The 21,417-nt window shown below is 39.6% G+C and overlaps 1 long non-coding RNA gene across 1 annotated transcript in view; it reads left to right on the top strand.

Annotated features, from left to right (window-relative positions):
• The window catches only part of LOC106558482, a 127,641-nt gene extending 108,138 nt beyond the window's left edge, over window positions 1-19,503 (top strand). Inside the window, exon 5 of the long non-coding RNA XR_005385953.1 lies at window positions 18,676-19,503. This is a non-coding gene — a long non-coding RNA (uncharacterized LOC106558482). The remainder of the gene's footprint in view (window positions 1-18,675) is intronic.
• Window positions 19,504-21,417: the final 1,914 nt, after the last annotated feature.

A 21,417-nucleotide genomic window follows, 5' to 3' on the forward strand; every position in this document is an offset into this window, starting at 1 on the left:
GAAATGGATTAATTTATATGTTGAGATAATACTCTTTAAATTCTTTGAAGGAAACAGTTCCTTTTCTTCTGGTGCCAGTCTGGGGAGGGTGGGGGTCGACTGGCAATTCCTCACAGGGTACGTTGTGTAGGAGTATTAAGTGATAAGCAGCTCATGCAGAAGCAACACTAACAAGGTTAGATATTTCTTATAGTCACATTTACTAAAAATTGAGAGCATGACTTTAAAAATAATAATTCAGAGATGCTTGGATGGCTCAGTGGTTGAGCGTCTGCCTTCTGCTCACGTCGTGATCCCGGGGTCCTGGGATCAGCGGCATCGGGCTCCCCACAGGGAGCCTGCTTTTCCCTCTGCCTGTGTCTTTGCCTCTCTCTGTGTCTCTCAGGAATAAATAAATAAAATATATTTTTAAAAATATTTGAAAAGTTCTTAGTCTACTGCTTGGCTATATAATTGCTCAAAAGGTGTCAGCTCTTTATATCTTTCTTGTGGTCTCAGTGGTCTTGGTTAACATTTAGAAATCCAACACAGGAAAGAAGTAGTGTATCCCAGGAATATTAAGTTTGCCCAGTTTTGCCTCAAGTGTACAAAAGGAGCATATTATAATTTATAATTTAAATTTACCAAGGCTACATTACCTATTGTGTTGAACTATGTTCTCCAAGCATAAAATATTTCCTCGTGGGCAAGGATACTGAAAACAATTTATGGAAAATACTTTCAAGGCTAATTCATGTGAATCATCACAATACTTCAGGAGATGGAAATGCAATTTATTTTTTTCTGGTCAACAAGTAGCCCTAGAGTAACAAGTGTCCTTGCATAACACTGGGCAAAAATCTCTCCGAGGCTCTATTGTGACTGGAAAGGTAAGAACGATGAAAAAAAAAGCAGTGCAATATTCTATGAACATCTCTCATGCTAAACCTTATTGACTCCATTTTCTTGAGAAATTTTATTTCATTTTAAAAGAATCAACCTTGGATTAATGGCAAACATGTCTGCTCTGAACTGCATCTCACTTTTGTTAAATTGGTTTTATCTTCTAGTTTTCTGGTTGCATTGTACAGAGCCCTAATATCTATTTGTTGTCATGGTCACTGGTTTGGTGTTTCACTTAAATTATCATTTTGCATCTCACTGAATCTACAATGTTGTTGGTTGTAAGACATGCCATTATTTTATGTAATGGTAAAATGCTGCCATTTAAACGATGGCATAAATCTGTCTTATCACCTGGAATTTCCATTGGTACTATCTGAAAGAACTCTTTTAGACTTATGTGAATATAGATTTTATCGTATATCACACTTGTGCTTGCATAAAGAGGGGAACATGAGTGAAATAAACTGATTGATGTATTCCTAAAACATCTTCACATTTTGAGAAAGCTTGACTCTTTTGAATCACTTCTTGGCTCAAAGTTACTAATGTCCATGTGTTTTCTTCACATAGCAATATCCTCCATCCCAGCTGGCATGTTGTTGATGCAAAAGGTTTTGTTTTGTTTTGTTTTGTTTTTTACAAGCATGCTGCTCTACTGTCTTCAGAATTTTCTTCCGAAGCATTACACACATTCTGTAAATGATGATTTGATGATACAATGTCCATGGAAGATTTTCAGAGAGCAACCAGGACTCGTATTCCTTAATCAAGTGGTCCTTAATGATCTGTTCTTTGATATGTCAAAGGGCTGGAGTCGTACAGTCATGTCACTAAGAAAAGCGCCAAGTTTTCTCATGTGCAGTTAATGACAACTACACTGTGAATGCTGCTGATGGCAGTTGTAATATGCCATTTACTATAGGATATATCCATATTTCAGAGATTTTAAAATACGAAACTTCGTGTCTTAATATTAATAAAACATAGTAATAGGTACATACATGAAAATAACATTTTAAGCATCCTATTGCTAACATTAGACTTTAAATATTTCTACGGCAACACACGTCTTCCATATGGTTCTCTAGCTTAGCACTCAACTCTACACATGGAAGGATGCAATGTATGCTGGCTGCTGGTGCCTAGATGTCTTCCAGAGTTTTCACCTTTGTATTTCTACCAAGGAGCAATTTACTGTTAATGAAGGATTGGAGTTGAGAAATGCAATGGTCTGAATGTTTATTCCTCACCTCCCAATTCATATGTTCAAATTCAGATGTTGAAATGTGGTGAGTTAGGAAGGGGGGCCTTTGGGAGGTGACTGAGTCATGAAGGCAGAACCCTCATGGGAGGGGGGTTAGAAGGGGAGTCCTGAGAGCTCCCTCCACCCTGCTGTTGAGGGAGGGTATAAGGAGAAGTCTGCAGTCTGCAATCCAGAAGGGGATTTTCACTAGATCCTGAATGCACTGACACCTTGATCTGAGACTTCTAACCTCCAGAACTGTGAGCAATAAATGTCTGCTGTTTATAAGCCCCCCAGTCTATCTATGATATACTGTTATAGTAGCCCAAGCAGACAAGACAAGAAGGTAGCAAGCTTTTATTATTATTTTTTTACGATTTTATTTATTCATGAGAGACACACAGAGAAAGGCAGAGACATAGGCAGAGGGAGAAGCAGGCTCCTTGCCGGGACCCTGGGATCACAACCCGAGCAGAAGGCAGATGGTCAACCACTGAACCACTCAGGCATCCCGGTAACAAGCTTTTAGTTTAAGTCATTCAAACAAAATGAGCACACACAAAAATCCTACATATGTATATATGTTTGTGTGCATTCACCTGATCTTAGAGCCAGGCATGAGGATGCTCTATACATATATGCTAAATACAGCCAACTGGAGACAAACTTCTTGGCTTGTTTTTTAGAGGCCTCTGTTCTGTACAACCCTTGTATCATTATCCCCTCCCTGACTCCACCACTTCCTCCTCATCTTATTCTTTTCCTACTTTGTTGTTTTTCTTCCTATGTCTTTGAATCACTGTCTAATATTATTACATAGGGAAATATACATGATCAGAAATATACTCTATCAAAGGAGAAACCCATCTTTGCCAAGGTTAAATCACATTCATGCCATAACATTTATTTTTTGTGCTAATCTAAATTAATTATGTTGATATTTTGCTCACGATTTTTGCACAGCAGAGACAAAATGTACTACAATATTTCTGGAAGAACCCAGATGAGAGCAATTTCATAAGTTTACATAAGAAAATTTCAAAGAATTCTCAGTTCATCTGTTGAGTATTACCACTTAACAAGTGGTTATTGAGCACCTAGTATGTGCCAGATACACTATTCTAAAATTCTACTTATAAGTAACAAGAGATATAGAGTCCTACATCATGGAGTTTATAGTCTGGTGATTTCCAGTCTCATCCCTAACCTGACAACACTCAAATTTATCCACCCAGGACCTCTTCATTGAATTCCAAAGTTGTATATCCAACTATTTACTCAATATTTCCACTTGAATATCACCTGAAGGTCAATTTGTCCAAGACTGAACTTATGAACCTGAATGTATGGTTACTCCCCTCTATCTTTCAATAAAGAAAAGTAAATGTAACTGTCTTCCAGACTTTTTTATTTTAGTGAATCTTAGCTTTTCCAACAGTGTCTCAAGGAAGAAACACAAAGATAGAGATTATACTTCCCTTTTCTCAACCCAGTTTCTTATCTATCACCAAGTTCTGTTGATTTTACGTCTTAACGTCTCATAGCTCTGTTCACTTCTCTCCATTTCATCACTACCACCACCATTGCCCTAAATTAAACCAGCACTATGTTTCATGTGAACTGCTACAAAAGCTTATAGACTAGTTTCTAGACATCAGTGATGACCCCCATCCAATCTACCTTTTATACTGGAGCCAGAATGGACACAAGTGTGGTCCTGTATTTTTTTTATTATTCGTTGTTTTATCCTCAGATTCCAGAAGAGTATTTGGCAATGGTAAGCCCTCTCAATATTTGCCGAATGCATAAATACACATCTCTTTACATAAGATGTTAAAGACCAATATCTTTGACACAGCCTATATGATGCTACATCACTTGTCCCTGACTAGTGCTCCAGAAATGTCTCTCAATCAGTGTTCCTTTCCAAGGCTTCTTATTCTTTGTAACACACAAAGTAATTCTGTGTTTCAACCAAATAGGGTTTCTTAAAAGTTTCTCCAACCAGTCCGGCTCCCTCTCACCACAGGACCTTTGCACATATGGTCTTTTCAGTCTGGGTTTGTAACCCTCCTTAATGAGTTCTAATGCCTGCTTCAGCTCTTAGGTCACATGCTGCCTCCTAAGAAAGAAAGCCCACCTGTTCAGCACTCCCAGGCTGCACCAGGTTTCTTTGTAATTTACCTAAAAAGCCCAACCAACTCCTTTCTTTCACAACATTTTTCTCTATTTGGAATTACATATTCATCAGTGTGACCAATTGATTCATGCTTGTCTGGCTCCTCATTGAAATAGGAAGCTCCAAGAGCACGAGGAACGTTTTCTTTCGTTCCAGCATCATGCCTGGTCTATAACCAAAACAATATAGATGTTTACTAAGTGAGACAAATCACTTTCTTGAGAAATTCATTATTCATTAAGACTAAATGTGTGGTGCTTTATAAGACCTCTAAACATTATTGCAAATGAAAATCACTATTGGGGCACAGTTATGGTGTCCTCCACCTTTGCATAACTTCTTTCCTTCAGTGAAATCCACTATGGAAGGTGTTGTGTGTGTGTGTTTAATGTTTAATCGAATTGTTGATCACCTTTGGGAAGACAGTAATGAAAGTATTCATTTAAAATACAAGCTGTAAAAAAAAAAAAAAAAAAAAAAAAAAACAAGCTGTAGGGCAGCCCCGGTGGCTCAGTGGTTTAGCGCCGCCTTCAGTCCAGGGCCTGATCCTGGAGACCGGGAATCCAGTCCCACGTCAGGCTCCCTGCATGGAGCCTGCTTCTCCCTCTGCCTGTCTCTCTGCCTGTCTGTGTCTCTCATGAATAAATAAATAAAATCTTTAAAAAACAAATAAATAAAATATAAGCTGTAGAGGAGGTGGGCCAAGACGGTGGAGGAGTAGGGCCCCAACTCACCAGGCCCCCCAAATTTACTTGGATAACTTTCAAACCATCCTGAACACCTACGAATTCGACCTGAGATTTAAAGAGAGAAGAGCCGGAATGCTACAGAGAGAAGGGTTTGTGCTTCTAACAAGGTAGGAAAGCAGAAAAAATAAAACAGAATCCGGTGGGGGAGGGGCCCCACGAGGAGCCAGACTAAGGGGGGCAGTGAGAGCCCCTGGACAGGAGAGCCCAGCCCCGGAGAAGCGGGAACTTTAACAATTCGCCCCGGATTCTTCCCGGACGGAGAGGCGCTTGCAGGGAACTCAGGCAAGATCACGGGAGGGGCAGTGGAACCTCCAGGTTCCTGGGGTCACTAACAGAGGAGGGGCGCCCCAGGGGAGAGCGCCCCACACCCCGCCGGCCGAGCTCGGAAAAGGGCTGGAGCGCCGGCCGGCGGGGCCTCGGGGAGAAGCCGGTGGGTCAGGCGGGGCTGGGCTGGAGGGGGCTGCACCTGCTGCCTTCAGGGGCCGCGACCCCGGAACACGATTCCAGCAGCGCAGGCCCCGGATGCCAGGGTGCGGGGGACACAGCCCAGGATCCTGCGCCCCCCTGGGACAGGCGGAGGCGAGGACGCTCCTGCTGCCCGGCGCCCCGGAGCTGTGCAGGTCAGCACGCCCCGCCCCCAGGAGCATCCAGGCCAGTGCGGACTGGGAGCTGCGGTAGTTACTGGAGGAGCTGACTCCAGGGCTGGAGACCTGGCTGCTGCCAGTGTTGTTTTTCTTCTGGTGTCACCCTGTACCTAGGATGGAGCGGGGGCCAGTGGACAGAGGCAGAGGCCTCACAGGGTCTACAGCTCCCATTGAGCCGTGCACCTGGCAGGGGGGCAGGGCAGCTCCCCCAGGTGCACACACCTGAGAATCAGCACAGTTGGCCCCTCCCCCAGAAGACCAGCTGGAAGGATAAGGGAAGAGTAAGTTCTTGGCCCAGCAGCACTGGAAAGTTCCAGGGGAAGTCGACATATTCACAGTATATAGAACCAGAGGGTACCACTCCTTCCCCCCCTCTTTTCCAGTACAACTAGTTTTTATATCAGACTAAAAATTTCCAATATTTTTCTCCTTTCCCACCTTAACTGCAATATTTTACCACCTCTTCATTTTAAAGTTTCTTCCTTTTTGACTTTCATATTTCTACAATTACAGGTTTAGATATATTTTGCACTTCCCTTCAACATACTCAATTTAATTTGGGGAGATATACAAGATATGCTTTGTGTGTGTGTGTGTGTGTGTGTGTGTTTTGTTTTCTCTTCCTCATTTTGTTCTACAATGGTGGAAGTTAATACCTTCTAAAACATGAAGAGCATGCACCAGGAACCAAGTGGTATACCATGTTGGTTCATTCTGTGAGATTATATTCTCTCTCCATTCCTAATCTGCCCCCCTCTTTTATCTCGTTTATTTTTTGGTGATGAATGTTGGGACTCTCTACAAGTATTTCTGGTTTATATAAACTTGGGACTGATCATCTTCTAACATACAGAACTTAATATACTCAGAACCAAGAGGATCACTCTCTAGGATCCCTCAGGTAGGCTATATTCTCCGTCCACTACAACTTGGTCACGACCACCATCTCCCAGTCCCCTCCTTTTTATTCTCCCCCTCCCCTTTATCTTTGCTTTTTTCTCTTCTTTTTTTTTCTTCTTTGGGATTCCTGGCATTTTATTTTTTACTACTTTGTTTTAAAATTTGTTTTTGACTTTAGTGCTCCTTTTGTTTTATGTCATTTTGATCTTTCTTTTCAATTTCTGGTCTCTGACCTCCTCAGAGTCATCAAGGGTGAAATTTACTTAGGTCATGGTTAATATTCTTGGCGCAGCCTGCTCATACAGCCACTCTGCACTGAGCAAAATGACTAGAAGAAAGAACTCACCACAAAAGAATCAGAAACAGTACTCTCTGCCACAGAGTTACAGAATTTGGATTACAATTCGATGTCAGAAAGCCAATTCAGAAGCATAATTATAAAGCTACTGGTGGCTCTGGAAAATAGCATAAAGGATTCAAGAGACTTCATGACTGCAGAATTTAGATCTAATCAGACCAAAATTAAAAATCAATTTAATAAGATGAAATCCAAACTGGAGGTCCTAACAATGAGGGTTAATGAGGTGGAAGAAAGAGTGAGCGACATAGAAGACAAGTTGATGGCAAGGAAGGAAACTGAGGAAAAAAGAGAAAAATAATTAAAAGACCATGAGAAAAGGTTAAGGGAAATAAATGACAGCCTCAGAAGGAAAAATTTAAGTATAATTGGGGTTCCAGAGGGCGCCAAGAGGGCCAGAGGGCCAGAAAGCATATTTGAACAAATCGTAGCTGAGAACTTCCCTAATTTGGGGAGGGAAACAGACATTCAGATCCAGGAGATAGAGAGGTCTCTCCTAAAATCAATAAAAACCGTTCAACACCTCAACATTTAATAGTGACACTTGCAAATTCCAAAGATAAAGAGAAAATCCTTAAAGCAGCAAGAGACAAGAGATCCCTAACTTATGTGGGGAGAAATATTAGTTTAACAGCAGACCTCTCCACAGAGACCTGGCAAGCTAGAAAGGGCTGGCAGAATATACTCAGGGTCCTAAATGAGAAGAACATGCAGCCAAGAATACTCTATCCAGCAAGGCTTTCATTCAGAATAGAAGGAGTGTAAGAACTTCCAAGATAGGCAGAAACTGACCACCAAATCAGCTCTGCAAGAAATATTAAGGGGGGACTCTGTAAAAGAAAGAGGAAGTCCAAAGAAAAAAGCCACAAAAACAGGGACTGAATAGGTATTATGATGACACTAAATTCATACCTTTCAGTAATAACTCTGAACGTGAATGGGCTTAATGATCCCATCAAAAGATGCAGGGTTTCAGACTGGATAAAAAAGCAATACCCATCTATTTGCTGTCTACAAGAGACTCATTTTAGACCTAAGGACACCTCCAAAATGAAAATGAAAGGTTGTAGAGCTATTTACCATTCAAATGGCCCTCAAAAGCAGGGATAGCCATCCTCATATCAGATAAATTAAGGTTTATCCCAAAGACTGTAGTAAGAGATGAAGAGGGACACTCTATCATACAAAAGGATCTATCCAACAAGAGGACCTAACAATCATGAATATTTATGCCCCTAATGTGGGAGCTGCCAAGTATATCAATCAATTAATAACCAAAGTAAAGACATACTTAGATAATAATACACTTATACTGGGAGACTTCAACACGGCGCTTTCTGCAAATGACATATATTCTAAGCACAACATCTCCAAAGAAACAAGAGCTTTAAATGATACACTGGATGAGATGGATTTCACAGATATTTACAGAACTTTACATCCAAACACAACTGAATACACCTTCTTCTCAAGTGCACATGGAACTTTCTCCAGAATATACTACATACTGGGTCACATATCAGGTCTTAACTGATACCAAAAGATTGGGATTGTCCCTTTTTATTTTCAGACCATAATGCTTTGAAACTAGAACTACAAGAAGAAATTTGGAAGAAATTCAAACACGTGGAGGTTAAAGACCATCCTGCTAAAGATGAAAGGGTCAACCAGGAAAGTAGAGAAGAATGAAAAAGATTCAAGGAGACTAAAGAAAATGAAGAAACAACCGTTCAAAATCTTTGAGATAGAGCAAAAGCAGTCCTGAGAGGGAAATACATTGCAATACAAGCATCCCTCAAGAAATTGGAAAAAACTCAAATACACAAGCTAACCTTGAACCTAAATGAACTGGACAAAGAATATCAAATAAAACCTACACAAAGCAGAAGAAGAGAGTTAATAAATATTAGAGCAGAACTCAATGAAATAGAGACCAGAAGAACTGTAGAACAGATCAGCAAAACCAGGAGTTCGTTCTTTGAAAGAATTAATAAGATACATAAACCATTGGCCAGCCTTATTAAAAAGAAAGGAGAAAAGACTCAAATTAATAAAATCATGAATGAAGGAGGAGAGATCACCACCAATACCAAGGAAATACAAATGATTTTAAAAACGTATTATGTGCTGCTATATGCCAGTAAGTTAGGCAATCTAAAAGAAATGGACACATTTCTGGAAAACTACAAATTACCAAAACTGGAACAGGAAGAAATAGAAAACCTGAACAGGCCAATAACCAGGGAGGAAATTGAAGCAGTCATCAAAAACCTCCCAAGACACAAAAGTCCAGGGCCAGATGACTTCCCAGGAGAATTCTATCAAATGTTTAAAGAAGAAACCATACCTATTCTACTAAAGCTTTTCCCGAAAGATAGAAAAGGACAGAATACTTCCAAACCCATTTTATGAGGCTAGCATCATCTTAATTTCAAAACCAAAGACCCCCACTGAAAAGGAGAATTATAGACCAATATCCTTGATGAACACAGATGCAAAAATTCTTGACAAGATACTAGCCAATAGGATCCAACAATACATTAAGAAGATTATTCACCATGACCAAGTGGGATTTATTCCCGGGATGCAAGGCTGGTTCAACACTTGTAAAGCAATCAGTGTGATGCATCATATCAACAAGAGAAAAAACAAGAACCATCTGATCCTCTCATTAGATGCAGAGAAAGCATTTGACAAAAGACAGCATCCATTCCTGATGAAAAATCTTCAGAGTGTAGGGATAGAGGGAACATTCCTCAGCATCTTAAAAGCCATCTACAAAAAGCTGACAGCAAATATCATTCTCAGTGGGGAAACATGGGAACCTTTCCCCTAAGATCAGGAACATGACAGGGATGTCCACTCTCACCACTGCTATTCAGCATCATACTAGAAGTCCTGGCCTCAGCAATCAGGCAACACAAAGAAATAAAAGGCATTCAAATTGGCATAGAAGAAGTCAAACTCTCCTTCGCAGATGACATGATACTGTACATAGAAAACCCAAAAGCCTCCACCCCAATATTGCTAGAACTCATACAGCAATTTGGCAGTGTGGCAGGATACAAAATCAATGACCAGAAATCAGTAGCATTTCTATACACTAATGATGAGACTGAAAAAGAGAAATTAAGGAGTCAATCCCATTTACAATTGCACCCAAAAGCATAAGATACTTAGGAATAAGCCTAACCAAAGAGGTTAAGCATCTATACCCTAAAAACTACAGAAGACTTCTGAAAGAAATTGAGAAAGACACAAAGAGATGGAAAAATATTCCATGCTCATGGATTGGAAGAATCAATATTGTGAAAATGTCACTGTTACCCAGGGCAGTTTACCCATTTAATGCAATCCCTATCAAAATACCATGGGCTTTCTTCAGAGAGTTGGAACAAATCATCTTAAGATTTGTGTGGAATCAGAAAAGACCCCGAATAGCCAGGGGAATATTGAAAAAGAAAACCAGAGCCGGGGGCATCACAATGTTGGATTTCAAGTTGTACTACAAAGCTGTGATCATCAAGACAGTGTGGTACTGGCACAAAGACAGACACATAGATCAATGTAACAGAATAGAGAACCCAGAAATGGGCCCTCAACTTTATGGTCAACTAATATTCGACAAAGCAGGAAAGACTATCCCCTGGAAAGAAGACAGTCTCTTCAATAAATGGTGCTGGGAAAATTGGACAGCCACAGGCAGAAGAATGAATCTAGACCATTCTCTTACACCAGACACAAAGATAAACTCAAAATGGATGAAAGATTTAAATATGAGACAAGAATCCATCAAAATCCTAGAGAACACAGGCAACCCCCTTTTCGAACTTGGCCACAGCAACTTCTTGCAAGACACATCTATGAAGGCAAGGGAAACAAGAGCAAAAACGAACTATTGGGACTTAAGATAAAAAACTTCTGCACAGCAAAAGAAACAGTCAACAAAATTAAAAGGCAACCTACAGAATGGGAGAAGATATTTGCAAATGACATATCAGATAAAGGACTAGTGTCCAAGATCTATAAAGAACTTATTAAACTCAACAGCAAAGATTCTGTATGTTAGTAAATTGAACACCAATAAAAAAAAATAAAAAATAAAAAAATAAATAAAAAAAATAAAAAAAAAAGAGAAAGTGAGAAAAAATAATTCAAAAAAAAAAAAAAGAAACAAATAATCCAATCATGAATTGGGTAATAGACATGAACAGAAATCTCACAGAGGAAGACATAGACATGGCCAACATGCACATAAGAAAATGCTCCGCATCACTTGCCATCAGGGAAATACAAATCAAAACCACAATGAGATAGCACCTCACACCAATGAGAATGGTGAAAATTAACAAGAGAGGCAACAACAAATGCTGGAGAGGATGTGGAGAAAGGGGGACCATCCTGCACTGTTTGTGGGAATATGAACTCGTGCAGCCACTCTGGAAAACCGTGTGGAGGTTCCTTTAAGAGTTAAAAATAGACCTGCCCTACAACCCAGCAATTGCACTGCTGGGGATTTACCCCAAAGATACAGATGCAGTGAAAGACCAAGACACCTGCACCCCGATGTTTATAGCAGCAATGTCCACAGTAGCCAAACTGTGGAAGGAGCCTTGGTGTCCATTGACAGATGAATGGATAAAGGAGATGTGGTCTGTGTATACAATGGAATATTATCAGCAATTCGACATGACAAATACCCACCATTTGCTTCGACGTGGATGGAACTGGAGGGTATTATGCTGAGTGAAGTAAGTCAATGGGAGAAGGTCAATCATTATATGGTTTCACTCATATGGGGAATATAAAAAATAGTGAAAGGCAATAAAGGGGAAAGGAGAGAAAATGAGTGGGAAATATCAGAGAGGGTGACAGAACACGAGAGACTCCTAACTCTGGGAAATGAACAAGGGGTAGTGGAAGGGGAGGTGAGCGGGGGGATGGGGTGACTGGGTGACGGGCACTGAGGGGGGGCACTTGACGGGATGAGCACTGGGTGTTATGCTATATGTTGGCAAATCGAGCTCCAATAAAAATATAGAAAAAAATAAAATAAAATAAAATAAAATAAAATACAAGCTATATAAATAGACAGAATCCTGACTTCTTCTATGTTTACGGAGTTAAGAAATTTATCATCTATAACTGTCATCAGGTAGCAAAACACTTTTAATTCGCATTTTGGGAACTACGAGAAAATGAGCTGAGTAAAAGCAAATAGAAAGAGCCATGAAGTTGAAGGGTTTGATTTTTCACTCTGCCAAGTGTCTGAGGGGGGGAATTATTTAACTCAGCCAGTGAGTCAACAAGTCAGTATAATTCTCTAAATCTGGGCTATTTTTCTTTGTAAAATGTATTTGTTCTTTCTACCACAAAAGCATATTTGCAGAAGGCGTTGACTATGAAATTCTCTTTGCCACAGTTATTGAAAAAGAATATACGGAGCCCATAATAATTAGACAATTGATGTTTTCAAAATAAGATTAAGGTTCTCATTCCTGTTCAAAGTCATTCTTTGTCAACTGAGCTATGAAAATTCTTTGTACCCAGAAGAGAGCCAAATTTAAGAACTTGTAAAATTTCTCTAACATAAATCCTGAAAACTTATGACACTTTTGTCATTCAGTGATATGTTCTTGCTGAAAATATTTGGAATTATTAAATATTATTTTACCGTATTTCAGAACAGAAAGCCCCAACTATCTTCCCATCCCTCCATATGTACCAAATTAAGTAGACTTTTTAAGTCAAGGAAAAGAACTGTGTATTATTCTTCTTGGTGGGCATCCCAGGTAATCAATATGCTATATAATAAGTATCCCCATATCACTTTACAGTTAACAACATGCATTGCCTAATTTGATCCTCAGAATAATCCCATGAAGACAGTACTTTTCTCCTCTCCTGCTATTCCCCGATGGCTAAGCTGAGGGTTGCCCATTATTATCAGATAGTAAATGATGGAGCTGGCATTTGATTCATGTCTTCAGATTTCAAGGCCCATGCTCTTTTGCTCTATACCTCCTGAAGAGAAAAGCTACCAATATGTTTAAATTGCTGGGAGATTAAGCCAGAATAAATTGTTAAAACTTCCATGATCTTTAAATTTCAATAAGGGAAGTCTGTGAAGTAGTGATAGTAATTTTCAGAATAAGAAGAAATTTCCAGAATAAGAAGAAATATACTTATCCAAAGAATAAAGTCAAGATCTTTCCTTCACTGAGCTCTCGGCATATGCCAGGCAGCATCAAAGGGTGCTGGGTATGGAAAGATAGATAAGACATGGCCTTCATGCCGTAAAATCTCACAGTCTTAGGAGGAGATGAACATGAAAGCAAATAATGCTAAATCAGTGTGGTCAATGAAGTGAAAGAAATACAAATACCTAGGAAGACTTTAAGAATACAGAGAAAACCACCTGTATTGGCCTGTGGTATGGCAGAGAGATATTCTGACTGAAGATAGCCCCCAAAGCCACCTGGACATATTATCATTTTGGCCTGTGAAGTCTGCCTTCCTGATTTTTACATCCCCAGCACGTGATATATGACTGGTGCTCAGTGCAAGAGTGTGTTTAACCACACTGAATGCCTAGGGTCATAGATTCTGAGAAGACTCATGAAATGCTGGTCCCCCTTCTTGGAAACAAATATGACTCTCAGGCCACATGATAAATGTCTTTTCAGTTTTTTAGTTTGTCTGCTCTCTTTTACCATGAAAGATTCTCAAACATTGAGATCCTAAGAAAACATGTGAAATTTCCTTCTCTTAAGACTTTGGGCCGCAGATTCTATCCTTTTTGAAAAGTTGTACTACCCGAGAGGGAAGCTCTCAAGGTTTCCTGCAGCCCAATGGTCTGTTGACTCTTGCTTAAGTAAGATTTCTCTTACTTAATAGGAAAAAATGTTTTTATGTGACAATCAGTGCTTCTAGTATCAAATGGCCTCACATTTTGTCAATGCACTTGATAACACCATAAATTAAATGACCTCTAATTTAATCAGTTACCAATTCCTGTCCATTCTACCACAAAATTGACATTTGGAATCTCTCCTTTATTTTTTTTAAATTGAGACTACCTAGTCATCCTCCTTTGCCTAGACTTTGGCATTAACATTCTAATCCCATGACCACAGAGCTTTCGATGTGATCTTGAGACTTGATTTTTCAAAAACCTTTGATAGCTCTCCACTGCTAATGGGATAAATTCAATGCCCTTTAGCAGAGTTTTCCAGGCCCTTAGACCCTGCAAAGTGATTAGGTTGAAATGAATGACAGTGTATTATTTGTAAACAAAAGAGTCACTGCCCATGATCAATTAGTTATTTCTCTGAATTGAAGTCAGTTTATAAAAACAAGGTCTTGCATATCTTAATTTCTTTCCCTCTCAAATACAGAGTTACAAAACAGTTACAAAGCTCCCCTGCCTGAAAAGACTGTCCCTGACAACAACAACACCATTGCTCTCTTGGAGAAGTGGAAGCTATGAAAATAACAGCTTTTTCTCCTAATGGAAGACCCCTACTGCATTCTATGATGGTGATACAGAAATAGTTATTTTAACAGAATTGAGATTATAACCATTTTCATGTATCAACAGAGGTTCAGGTGTCAGCCTCTTAAATTCTATTGTCAATTCTACTATCAATTGAGCCCTACCTTTAGATTCTCCAGAGTCTGCTGAAACTTTAACTGTCCAAAACTTTAAAGATATCAGCTCATTCAAAAATGCTATGTATGGTGCGAGGGGAGTAGCTCAATGGTAGAGCTTTTGCCTGCAAAAATGCTATACAAGACTTGCTGTGCTGACTGAACTCCTCTTTGTGTGTGTGTGTGTGTGTGTGTGTGTGTAAATCATGTTCTTACACTCTATTAACACACCACTGCTTCCAACAATAAAGGAAACATGTCTGAATTGTGCTCTATGCAGTCGTGGTACATTGTACTGAATGAATCCTTCACCTTCTCCTCTTCTCCCCATTAGTCGGGTTTACCTGTGGATAATAAAAAGACTTTAATAAAAAGGAAAATTTTCTACTGAGTCAGAGAAAATAAATTGATTGAATTCAAATCCCTCATTTTTGAAGTTGGAGTCTGTCTGGCACAACAGCTGGGGCTTAATTCAGAGGTGATAACACAGTAGTTTGGGTCTTGAAAAGTGAGGTATTAAAGTTCCCTTCTGAAAAATATCTGCTATTTCCTTTCATTTCTATGCCTTGACTCCTATTTTTTACCGTTCCAAGGTAATAGAAAAAAAAACCAATAAAGAGTAAGATCGGTTAATATAGTTCTGTGAAATGTAGAAATGAGTAAGGTCTCTTCCTGTCTGCTACGCTACTATGCTCTGCTGGCAGGATAACTTTGATGATCTAGGTTTGATTCCTGATTCTTCCATAAATGTCTGTGAAGTTGATTCTTCCACGGGAAGAAGGGATGATTGGTTGATATTGGGGGGACTGCCTTTGTCTCTAACATTCTCTACTCTGTGATCCATTCCTATAATCCTAGTAAGGATCTCTCTTTGGATGATGAAGGACTCTCCTAGCCTCCTGAACAAATGGGTAGAACACAGGAGAGAAGGGGGAGAAAAGGAGATATAAAAATGCAACTTGGGCCCTAACATTCTACCTTCAATTCTCTTCTCTGTGTCTCTCTGAGCTTTTCTGATCAAGCTTTCTGCTGGATCCAGCAGAGTTTCAGGCCTGAACTTACACTAAGTTCAGGACTGACCCTGCATTTCCAAGGGCAAGAGCCTGCAGGACAAGAGTGGGCATAATGGTGGAAGAGGAAGCAAATGTTTGTGTCAGATAATAGGTCTGCTCGAAGATGAAACACATGATTGGTACCAAAGATGAAGCAGAACTTGAGGTGGTCAAGAATGGAAAACCTGCTTGTGCTGTCAACAATAATGATTGGGTACTAAATAACTTACCATGTGCTGAGAATTAGTCTAGATGCTTCAGATGTGTTAACTGAGTCCCTTGACAACCCTATAAGTTAGTATTATTAATCACATAGTACCTGTGATGAAACTGAAGTTAACTAAGTATTTAAATAGCTTGCCTTGGGTCTCATAACTAATAAGTGGTATAAACAGGAGTCAAACTTTGATATAACTGTATTCTTAACTAATCTATCATACTTTCTGATCTTACATGACCATGATCTGATTTTCCCCTTGATTCAAGATTGTCAGGACAGCAGATGTTGCTTAAAACCAGTGGGGTTTGGAAATAATTCATCAGAAACATTTTTTGGCACTGGGAGATAGATATGCAAATATTGGAAATAACTAGGAAAGACTCTGAAAAGTGCATGTATGACTGTGAATATGAGCAGAGACCTTGGAAGTCCCCAGGAATGAGTTGTCAGGGTCCACCACCCTCATGCCACCCTTATGCCACTAAATTCTGATTACTCTGATCCATCCAGAGGCTCCTAGTTATCTCCATTAACTCTTTTATTCACTTATTTGCACATTCATTTACTCAACAAATATTTATTGGGTGCCTACTAGATGCCACATTTTATTGCAGGTGTGGGGCATATATCAGTAAACAAAAGCAGTCTAATATCCTTTCATTTATGGGGATCAAATTCTAGTACAGAAAGACAAGAACAAGCAAAATAAGTAAAATAAGGGATATATATATATATATAAACAGGTGCTACTGAGAAAAAAAATAAATTGGAAAGCACTGAGAGGGTATTGTACTTTTAAATAGAATAGTCAGGGAAAGCCTAAGTGAGAAAGTGACAGTTAAGCAAAAACTGAAGAATGTGAGAGCCAAGTATATATTTGAGGAAAGACTATTTCAGGCAGAGAGACTAGATAGTGCAAATGGCCTTAGATGGGGGCATGTGCCTATATATACAGGGAATACCAGGGAGACACTGTAGGACTGGAGATGAGTAAGCAAGGTTAAGAGTGGTAAGAGTAAGGGCCAGAGTGATAATAAGGGATTAGGTTGTGACTCCAAAGGCCATTGTAATGACTTTGCTTTTTATTCTGAGTGACTTGAAAAACCACTGGAATGGCCTGACATGTTTTAAAAACACCCCTCTGACCTCTGTGTTGAGAATACACTGGAGGGCTTAGGGAATGGAAGCGGGTAGACCTGTTAACTTAAAAAGTCTTTCACAATAATCCAAACAAGAGATGATGCCTGTGTTCATTTATTTTTATGGCTATGGAGCATTACCACTGACTTAGTGTCTTAATAACAGCCCAAATGTATTATCTTACAGATTCTAGGTCAGTAGTCAGGTACAGGTATCATGGGACAAAAATCGAGGTGTTGGTTGACTGTGTTCCTTTTCGGGAGTCCTAGTGGGAGAATTTATTTCCTGCTCATTTGGGCTGTTGAAAGAATTCAGTTCCTTGTGGTTGTAGGACCAAGGTCCCTGTTTTCTTGCTGTCTATAAGCTCAGGGCTTATCCTAGCTTGTAAAGGCCTCTCCCTAGTCTTTACCTGTAGCTTTTTACATCTTAGAACCAGCCACAGGGTGTTGAATCCTTCTCATGCCACCATCTCTCTAACCTCTCTTTCATCATCACGTCATTCTCTGACCCACCTAGGAAAGATGAATGTGACTAGGTTAAAGCAACTCAGACAATCCAAGTAATCTTCCCATCTCAAGGTTCACACTCATAATCACATCTGCAAAATCTCCCTTGTCATGTAAGATAACAGATTCACAGGTTCTAGGGCTTAGAGGGTGGCTGTCATTGGGGTGGGGGACATCATTCTGCTTATTACAGTGTCAGGTTGGATCAGGGTGTAGCAGTGGTGAGGGTGAGAGGTGGTAGATTCTGGATGTATGGGGACACCTGGATGGCTCAGCCATTGAACATCTGTCTTCGGCTCAGGGCATGATCCCAGTCCAGGGATCGAGTCCTGCATCGGGCTCCCTGCAAGGAGCCTGCTTCTCCCTCTGCCTGTGTCTCTGCCTCTCTCTCTGTGTGTCTCCCATGAATAAATAATTAAAATCTTTCTTAAAAGATTCTGGATGTATATATCTACAAATTACATGGGAACCAGATCTAGACCACTCATTCTCAATATCTGAGAGTTCAATAAATAATGTCTGAGAAAGAGAGACGGAAGATGTTGGAGGAAAAGAGGAACTTATGAAGGACCTCATCCTCAAGCAGTTGGGAGAGATGGGGACTGAGACTTTGAATCATCTAGAAGGAAGAAGGATATGTTCTCTTCCTGAACAAGACAGAAGGAAGTTGATGATTTAAACACAAATATCCTCTGAGATGATGGAGAGTGGTAGGTGAGGGAATGTAGGCGGGCTAGAAATTCCAGGAGTATGGACTTACCTTTGTTCATGTGCTGCCTCCACAAATTATGCTCTTTACTTTAATTCTGTAACTCAGTTTCTTCATATTTAAAAAAAAAGATAGTCTCAAAAGTCTCTTTCTGCCTACACAGGCTATAATTCCATATATCCCTCGGTGATGGGAAGGGTTGCAGATTAGGTTTGTGGGGTTCTAGTCAATTCCTGGGTAGATGGAGTCCTTTGTTTTTTTCCACTTTCACCAGTATTTCTCAGACATTTTCTTCCAAAGTTATACCTGGACAATATCCTAGTTCCTATACATGGATGGAGTAGGCTGTGATTCTTTCATATCCCCGAGAAGGGGCATTTTCACTAGGGAAATCACTTGATTGCACCTGATTTTAATTCCACATTTTGTCTCACCTTAAGGGAAGATGCTCCCCTGGAACCTGGACATTTCATACATAGGTATGAAATCCACAGAAGCATGGGACACAGCAAGCTGGGAATATGGGAGAAGAATACGTTCCCGTCGTGTTGTCAGGCTTAACCATAAGACTTGTCTTGACCAGTGAATCGCTGGAAGAAGTGATGTGAATCACCTTTGGCAGAAGCTTTAGGAACCCATGTGAGGTCCTTTTTTCCTTGTGCCCTGGTGACTGGCAATAGTCTACGTTGGTGGCTGCTCCATCAAGCCTGAGACTCAAAGTGAGGATGATGGCAACAGCAGAGCCCCAAGCCATCTTTCTCGAACTGTCACAGAAATGAGAAATCAACCTTTAGGCTACTGGAGCTGGAAGGTTGTTTATTACTGTGGTGTACCCTGGTTTATCCCGATTGACACAAAGACTCAATATTCTTCTATTGAGTGCGGGATTGTGTAATCCACCAAATACTGAAGAGATGCTACAGATGACATCCCTCTTTGCTTCTTCCATTTCAACATAAGGTAATATATTTGCAGAGACCATTGTGCCTTTAGCTTCACCCCCCACTTCTATTGTTGTTTCTCTATCTTCTACTATACCTCTTTATCTATTATGTTTGAGGTGTTAAGACTCATTCTTTTATTCTGTAGGAAAGCGTCACCCATGCTTGGCCCAAAGGTCTGCAAAATCACATATCATCTCTTTCATTATAGGCATTGAGCCATTTTTTTAAACACATAATATTCAACAAATGATGGTCTCACTTCCAGTGCATAATAAAAAAATAGAAAACCCAATTCCTTTTCTGCCTATGCCTGTAGAAACAGACAACCAGTGATTTATTTTATCATAATAAAAAAAGTATTTATGCTGTGATTCATGTCTCTAATGCGGTGTCATTATTCTGTGGCTGTGCTAACTATAGAGGAAGAGTTGTTTATAGTCACAGACAGAGCGTCAGACTGGGGCCCAAGAGTTATTCCAAGAATGGTGACAAGAACAGCGTGTGTTAGAAGAAACTGCCCAGCTGGAAGTAGGATTGTGTGAAGTAGAAGTAACCTAAATATTCCATCTATTATCTTCTGTGCTTTTCTTCTCCCAAGGGAGAATTTCTTTTGTCTGGTCTTTATTGGAGCAGCTAGTTCTTTCGTATTCCACTCCTTAATGGTGACTTTTAAAAATATCTAAGTTTGCTATGAAATCGCTCTCTAAAGATCCCTTCGGGATTTCAACAGAAAAAAGGAAGTACACATAGCTAGCTTGAGAGTACACACACCAGCATGGACAGGTCTAGACCAGTCACAGAACATGAACATTCAGTGTGTAGTCTGCCTACTTGACCACTTTTAACAAAACCTTATTTTCTTTCCCTGAGAAATAGAACTACTATGTTTCTAGAATAATGCTGGAGGACTTGAATTTTCTTTAGAAAGTCATACTTTTCAAAAGAATAATATACAACAAACACCCATTATCATGTCCCAGATTTTAAAACTGTTAATAATTTCTATATTTCCTTCTAGCCTTTGTATGTGTGTGGCTTTTTTTTAAACACTTTTTTTTTAAAAAAGAAACACATTTTATGTGCATCCTTTATTTTTAGAAAAAAAAATAGTAAGATGTAAGACTCCCCTTTGATCATATCTCCAGACCCATTGCTTTCTCCATATCCTCGAGACAGCCGCTATGATAAGTTGATATTTATCCATTTTAATACTTTAACATACATCAATAGAAATCCAGAAATGTGATTAATATTTCTATGGGTTTTGATAAAGATTATATAAGGAGTCTTCCTATGCATATATATCCTATACATTTTGCAGCTTGTTTTTTTTAATTTAATATTAATTGTTTTTCTGTATTGACTCATACACTCTGGTCCCTTATATATAGATAGCAATATGTTGCAGGAGGATACCATGTTTTTTCAAAAAAAGATTTCTTTATTTATTTGAGAGTGAGAGAAAGAGCACAAATAGGGGGAGTAGCAGATGAAGAGGGAGAAGCAGACTCCCCACTGAGCAGGGAACCTGATATGGAACTCGATCCCAGGACCCTGAGTTCATGACCTGAGTTGAAGGCAGACACTTAACTGACTGAGCCATCCAGGAGCCCCAGGAAGATACCATATTTTATCCATTTCTTTATCAATGGCCATCTGGGTTTATCTTAAACTTTTGGCTGTTTCCAACAATGCTGTGATAAACATCCATTTGTATGTCCTTTTTTTTAAATTTTTTTTCCATTTGTGTGTCCTTGTGTGCATGTGCAAATACTTCCCTAGAATGTACACCCAGAAGAGGAAATGCTGATTTTTAGGGTCAGCACCTTTCTCATTTTACTGTCATACTGGTCTCTGAAGTGGCTATTCCAATTAAAATCACCACAAGCACGGTAGAAGATTACCCATTTACACATCCTCCTCCTGTACACTGGTGATTGTCACACTTTAATTATGATTAGTCTGATGAGCAAAAGATGCTCTCTCATTGTAGTTTAAATCGATGTTTCCATGATTACTGGTCAGATTGAACATCTTTTCACATGTTTATTAGCCCCTTGTGTTTCCTCTAAATTTGTTCTATGTCTAAATTATCTCTGCTAATTTTGTCTTGCACACCAAAGAAGTACACTCAAAAGCATCTATACAGAAAAAGAACCTGAAGAAGGGGGAAAATACTCTTCAGCCTTGTGTACTAGAGCCATTCTCCTAAATTTACCTGGAAAGAGTGACTTCATT

Source organism: Canis lupus, chromosome X (assembly GCF_011100685.1).
Source record: "Canis lupus familiaris isolate Mischka breed German Shepherd chromosome X, alternate assembly UU_Cfam_GSD_1.0, whole genome shotgun sequence".
Taxonomy (NCBI): Eukaryota; Metazoa; Chordata; class Mammalia; order Carnivora; family Canidae; genus Canis; species Canis lupus.